The sequence below is a fragment of the Salmo trutta genome, chromosome 13 (genome assembly GCF_901001165.1).
Source record: "Salmo trutta chromosome 13, fSalTru1.1, whole genome shotgun sequence".
NCBI classification, from domain to species: domain Eukaryota; kingdom Metazoa; phylum Chordata; class Actinopteri; order Salmoniformes; family Salmonidae; genus Salmo; species Salmo trutta.
The window spans coordinates 83,422,285-83,430,269 of NC_042969.1; the positions used below are offsets into that span (position 1 = coordinate 83,422,285).

General features: G+C 40.0%; 1 protein-coding gene across 1 annotated transcript in view; it reads left to right on the forward strand.

The window, feature by feature from the left end:
- Positions 1 to 462: 462 nt before the first annotated feature.
- Positions 463 to 7,985, forward strand: part of LOC115206623 (ventricular zone-expressed PH domain-containing protein) — a gene marked incomplete in the record, with an annotated part of 193,336 nt that continues 185,813 nt past the window's right edge. The window contains 1 exon segment of the mRNA XM_029773783.1: positions 463 to 661.

The following is a 7,985-nucleotide window of genomic DNA, read 5'->3' on the forward strand; positions in this document are numbered from 1 at the left end:
CAGAACAAGGTGCAACGCTCCTATTTTCTGCTGGCTTGCCCCACCACTACAGAAAGCACTGAGCTAGGCTGAAACACCTGCATTTTGGAGCTTCCTTACTCAACAAAACAAAAAAGAGACCATGTTTGTATGCGGCTTTATTAACTAAATTATAAATATATATATATATATTTTTTTACATTGTTTGCAAACTGATATGTGACACGTATTAATGCCAAAATAACATGCAAAACAGGCAAGCCCCCAAAAACCAAAAAACATTTTTTTTGCTAAAAATGTGGGTCTCAAAAGAGCCCCACCTACCCTGAGTGACGGGTCGCCACTGCCTAGGCGAATGCAATTTCAGCCACTGATAACATCTCATATGTAATGGCTTTATAAACCGTTTATAAGCAAGCTTTACTATAAAATATAATCTGGTACAAATTTCCTAAATTCCATAGGAATGACTTTCCAAATTCAGCCGTTGACCCGTGCGCTGATCTTTACCACGGGATGGCGCGCTTCTCACGGTGCACCAGGACTGGGTGTAACGAGGTACTGTCCGGTGGGACAACTTGGGACCGCGCGTCAATTCTTTGCGTTTAGTCGGTTTTTAACGGATTTTAAAAGCTTCATTCTTTTCCCCCCCTAGAACTGACTGACGTCAACAGAATAAAGGGTGAGATATTTAACGTTTTTAACCGGGATTTGTGCTGTTGTTGTTGTTTAGTGATGTCCGGTTAATACACCATAACGTGGAAATGAGTGACATCCTCGCTATGTCGGAAAAGTTAAACGACATCGAATGTGTGTAATCAAATTGAAATTATAGAGGTCAAGAAATCACGGATAGAGGTGAATAAATGTGGAATTGTTGAATGATAATGTTATCTTCTGTAAATGAAACATGCTGGTCCACACGGAGGGAAACAAGTGCATCCAGACGAGAGGCTTCGGTTTTGTTTTGTAATTAGACGATTCATTAGTATATTAGGCTATTTCAGAGAACGTCCATAGAATGATTTTGTTTTAATTAGGTTATGCAATCTCGTTAAAACGTTGAAATGCAATGCGTTTGCGCGAATGATGCCACTATTGTTAGGGACCTTGAACTTCTCGTCTATTGTTTAGTTTTGCAGAAACCTTTATATGGAAAAAGGTTAGACTTAAGATTGTCATTCCGTCTTGAAATAGCTTACGGTTTAGTCACGTGTAACCTACCATTTCTATTGCATACATCTTTAAAGTGTTATTTATGCGCAATGGTGAGTTTCCATGAGTAGTATTTGTACCTCTCTTGCTCTCTCTCTCTCTCTCTCTCTCTCGCACGCACACACACACACACACACACACACACACACACACACACACACACACACACACACACACACACACACACACACACACACACACACACACACACACACACACACATGCCTGAGCGTCCCATGCTTACTCCTTTTTATAGTGAGAGCTAAAGGGCTCCTTGACATAGCTATGGAATGTAGGTGTATTACCTGACATGTAGGTGTATTACCTGACATGGTGAATGTAGGTGTATTACCTGACATGTAGGTGTATTACCTGACATGTAGGTGTATTACCTGACATGGTGAATGTAGGTGTATTACCTGACATGTAGGTGTATTACCTGACATGTAGGTGTATTACCTGACATGGTGAATGTAGGTGTATTACCTGACATGTAGGTGTATTACCTGACATGTAGGTGTATTACCTGACATGTAGGTGTATTACCTGACATGGTGAATGTAGGTGTATTACCTGACATGGTGAAAGTAGGTGTATTACCTGACATGGTGAATGTAGGTGTATTACCTGACATGGTGAATGTAGGTGTATTATCTGACATGGTGAATGTAGGTGTATTATCTGACATGTAGGTGTATTACCTGACATGGTGAATGTAGGTGTATTACCTGACATGGTGAATGTAGGTGTATTACCTGACATGGTGAATGTAGGTGTATTATCTGACATGTAGGTGTATTACCTGACATGGTGAATGTAGGTGTATTACCTGACATGGTGAATGTAGGTGTATTATCTGACATGGTGAATGTAGGTGTATTACCTGACATGGTGAATGTAGGTGTATTACCTGACATGGTGAATGTAGGTGTATTATCTGACATGGTGAATGTAGATGTATTACCTGACATGGTGAATGTAGGTGTATTACCTGACATGGTGAATGTAGGTGTATTACCTGACATGGTGAATGTAGGTGTATTATCTGACATGGTGAATGTAGATGTATTACCTGACATGGTGAATGTAGGTGTATTACCTGACATGGTGAATGTAGGTGTATTACCTGACATGTAGGTGTATTACCTGACATGGTGAATGTAGGTGTATTACCTGACATGGTGAATGTAGGTGTATTACCTGACATGTAGGTGTATTACCTGACATGTAGGTGTATTACCTGACATGGTGAATGTAGGTGTATTACCTGACATGTAGGTGTATTACCTGACATGGTGAATGTAGGTGTATTACCTGACATGTAGGTGTATTACCTGACATGTAGGTGTATTACCTGACATGGTGAATGTAGGTGTATTACCTGACATGTAGGTGTATTACCTGACATGGTGAATGTAGGTGTATTACCTGACATGTAGGTGTATTACCTGACATGTAGGTGTATTACCTGACATGGTGAATGTAGGTGTATTACCTGACATGTAGGTGTATTACCTGACATGTAGGTGTATTACCTGACATGGTGAATGTAGGTGTATTACCTGACATGTAGGTGTATTACCTGACATGGTGAATGTAGGTGTATTACCTGACATGGTGAATGTAGGTGTATTACCTGACATGGTGAATGTAGGTGTATTACCTGACATGGTGAATGTAGGTGTATTACCTGACATGGTGAATGTAGGTGTATTATCTGACATGTAGGTGTATTACCTGACATGTAGGTGTATTACCTGACATGGTGAATGTAGGTGTATTACCTGACATGTAGGTGTATTACCTGACATGGTGAATGTAGGTGTATTACCTGACATGGTGAATGTAGGTGTATTACCTGACATGGTGAATGTAGGTGTATTATCTGACATGGTGAATGTAGGTGTATTACCTGACATGGTGAATGTAGGTGTATTACCTGACATGGTGAATGTAGGTGTATTACCTGACATGGTGAATGTAGGTGTATTATCTGACATGGTGAATGTAGGTGTATTACCTGACATGGTGAATGTAGGTGTATTACCTGACATGGTGAATGTAGGTGTATTACCTGACATGGTGAATGAAGGTGTATTACCTGACATGTAGGTGTATTACCTGACATGGTGAATGTGGGTGTATTACCTGACATGGTGAATGTAGGTGTATTACCTGACATGGTGAATGTAGGTGTATTACCTGACATGGTGAATGTAGGTGTATTACCTGACATGGTGAATGTAGGTGTATTACCTGACATGGTGAATGTAGGTGTATTACCTGACATGGTGAATGAAGGTGTATTACCTGACATGTAGGTGTATTACCTGACATGGTGAATGTAGGTGTATTATCTGACATGGTGAATGTAGGTGTATTACCTGACATGTAGGTGTATTACCTGACATGTAGGTGTATTACCTGACATGTAGGTGTATTACCTGACATGGTGAATGTAGGTGTATTACCTGACATGTAGGTGTATTACCTGACATGTAGGTGTATTACCTGACATGGTGAATGTAGGTGTATTACCTGACATGTAGGTGTATTACCTGACATGTAGGTGTATTACCTGACATGTAGGTGTATTACCTGACATGGTGAATGTAGGTGTATTACCTGACATGGTGAAAGTAGGTGTATTACCTGACATGGTGAATGTAGGTGTATTACCTGACATGGTGAATGTAGGTGTATTATCTGACATGGTGAATGTAGGTGTATTATCTGACATGTAGGTGTATTACCTGACATGGTGAATGTAGGTGTATTACCTGACATGGTGAATGTAGGTGTATTACCTGACATGGTGAATGTAGGTGTATTATCTGACATGTAGGTGTATTACCTGACATGGTGAATGTAGGTGTATTACCTGACATGGTGAATGTAGGTGTATTATCTGACATGGTGAATGTAGGTGTATTACCTGACATGGTGAATGTAGGTGTATTACCTGACATGGTGAATGTAGGTGTATTATCTGACATGGTGAATGTAGATGTATTACCTGACATGGTGAATGTAGGTGTATTACCTGACATGGTGAATGTAGGTGTATTACCTGACATGGTGAATGTAGGTGTATTACCTGACATGGTGAATGTAGGTGTATTACCTGACATGGTGAATGTAGGTGTATTATCTGACATGGTGAATGTAGATGTATTACCTGACATGGTGAATGTAGGTGTATTACCTGACATGGTGAATGTAGGTGTATTACCTGACATGTAGGTGTATTACCTGACATGGTGAATGTAGGTGTATTACCTGACATGGTGAATGTAGGTGTATTACCTGACATGTAGGTGTATTACCTGACATGTAGGTGTATTACCTGACATGGTGAATGTAGGTGTATTACCTGACATGTAGGTGTATTACCTGACATGGTGAATGTAGGTGTATTACCTGACATGTAGGTGTATTACCTGACATGTAGGTGTATTACCTGACATGGTGAATGTAGGTGTATTACCTGACATGTAGGTGTATTACCTGACATGGTGAATGTAGGTGTATTACCTGACATGTAGGTGTATTACCTGACATGTAGGTGTATTACCTGACATGGTGAATGTAGGTGTATTACCTGACATGTAGGTGTATTACCTGACATGTAGGTGTATTACCTGACATGGTGAATGTAGGTGTATTACCTGACATGTAGGTGTATTACCTGACATGGTGAATGTAGGTGTATTACCTGACATGGTGAATGTAGGTGTATTACCTGACATGGTGAATGTAGGTGTATTACCTGACATGGTGAATGTAGGTGTATTACCTGACATGGTGAATGTAGGTGTATTACCTGACATGGTGAATGTAGGTGTATTATCTGACATGTAGGTGTATTACCTGACATGTAGGTGTATTACCTGACATGGTGAATGTAGGTGTATTACCTGACATGTAGGTGTATTACCTGACATGGTGAATGTAGGTGTATTACCTGACATGGTGAATGTAGGTGTATTACCTGACATGGTGAATGTAGGTGTATTATCTGACATGGTGAATGTAGGTGTATTACCTGACATGGTGAATGTAGGTGTATTACCTGACATGGTGAATGTAGGTGTATTACCTGACATGGTGAATGTAGGTGTATTATCTGACATGGTGAATGTAGGTGTATTACCTGACATGGTGAATGTAGGTGTATTACCTGACATGGTGAATGTAGGTGTATTACCTGACATGGTGAATGAAGGTGTATTACCTGACATGTAGGTGTATTACCTGACATGGTGAATGTGGGTGTATTACCTGACATGGTGAATGTAGGTGTATTACCTGACATGGTGAATGTAGGTGTATTACCTGACATGGTGAATGTAGGTGTATTACCTGACATGGTGAATGTAGGTGTATTACCTGACATGGTGAATGTAGGTGTATTACCTGACATGGTGAATGAAGGTGTATTACCTGACATGTAGGTGTATTACCTGACATGGTGAATGTAGGTGTATTATCTGACATGGTGAATGTAGGTGTATTACCTGACATGTAGGTGTATTACCTGACATGGTGAATGTAGGTGTATTACCTGACATGGTGAATGTAGGTGTATTACCTGACATGTAGGTGTATTACCTGACATGGTGAATGTAGGTGTATTATCTGACATGGTGAATGTAGGTGTATTACCTGACATGGTGAATGTAGGTGTATTACCTGACATGGTGAATGAAGGTGTATTACCTGACATGGTGAATGTAGGTGTATTACCTGACATGGTGAATGTAGGTGTATTACCTGACATGTAGGTGTATTACCTGACATGGTGAATGTAGGTGTATTATCTGACATGGTGAATGTAGGTGTATTACCTGACATGGTGAATGTAGGTGTATTACCTGACATGGTGAATGTAGGTGTATTACCTGACATGGTGAATGTAGGTGTATTATCTGACATGGTGAATGTAGGTGTATTACCTGACATGGTGAATGTAGGTGTATTACCTGACATGGTGAATGAAGGTGTATTACCTGACATGGTGAATGTAGGTGTATTACCTGACATGGTGAATGTAGGTGTATTACCTGACATGTAGGTGTATTACCTGACATGGTGAATGTAGGTGTATTATCTGACATGGTGAATGTAGGTGTATTACCTGACATGGTGAATGTAGGTGTATTATCTGACATGGTGAATGTAGGTGTATTACCTGACATGGTGAATGTAGGTGTATTATCTGACATGTAGGTGTATTACCTGACATGGTGAATGTAGGTGTATTACCTGACATGGTGAATGTAGGTGTATTATCTGACATGGTGAATGTAGGTGTATTATCTGACATGGTGAATGTAGGTGTATTACCTGACATGGTGAATGTAGATGTATTACCTGACATGGTGAATGTAGGTGTATTACCTGACATGGTGAATGTAGGTGTATTATCTGACATGTAGGTGTATTATCTGACATGGTGAATGTAGGTGTATTACCTGACATGGTGAATGTAGATGTATTACCTGACATGGTGAATGTAGGTGTATTACCTGACATGGTGAATGTAGGTGTATTATCTGACATGTAGGTGTATTATCTGACATGGTGAATGTAGGTGTATTACCTGACATAGTGAATGTAGATGTATTACCTGACATGGTGAATGTAGGTGTATTACCTGACATGGTGAATGTAGGTGTATTATCTGACATGTAGGTGTATTACCTGACATGGTGAATGTAGGTGTATTACCTGACATGGTGAATGTAGGTGTATTACCTGACATGGTGAATGTAGATGTATTACCTGACATGGTGAATGTAGGGGTATTACCTGACATGTAGGTGTATTACCTGACATGGTGAATGTAGGTGTATTACCTGACATGGTGAATGTAGGTGTATTATCTGACATGGTGAATGTAGGTGTATTACCTGACATGGTGAATGTAGGTGTATTATCTGACATGTAGGTGTATTACCTGACATGGTGAATGAAGGTGTATTACCTGACATGGTGAATGTAGGTGTATTACCTGACATGTAGGTGTATTACCTGACATGGTGAATGTAGGTGTATTATCTGACATGGTGAATGTAGGTGTATTATCTGACATGGTGAATGTAGGTGTATTACCTGACATGGTGAATGTAGGTGTATTATCTGACATGTAGGTGTATTACCTGACATGGTGAATGTAGGTGTATTACCTGACATGGTGAATGTAGGTGTATTACCTGACATGGTGAATGTAGGTGTATTACCTGACATGTAGGTGTATTACCTGACATGGTGAATGTAGGTGTATTACCTGACATGGTGAATGTAGGTGTATTACCTGACATGGTGAATGTAGGTGTATTACCTGACATGGTGAATGTAGGTGTATTACCTGACATGGTGAATGTAGGTGTATTACCTGACATGGTGAATGTAGGTGTATTACCTGACATGGTGAATGTAGGTGTATTACCTGACATGGTGAATGTAGGTGTATTACCTGCCATGTAGGTTTATTACCTGACATGGTGAATGTAGGTTTATTACCTGACATGGTGAATGAAGGTGTATTACCTGACATGGTGAATGTAGGTGTATTACCTGACATGGTGAATGTAGGTGTATTACCTGACATGGTGAATGTAGGTTTATTACCTGACATGGTGAATGTAGGTTTATTACCTGACATGGTGAATGAAGGTGTATTACCTGACATGGTGAATGTAGGTGTATTACCTGACATGGTGAATGTAGGTGTATTACCTGACATGGTGAATGTAGGTGTATTACCTGACATGGTGAATGTAGGTGTA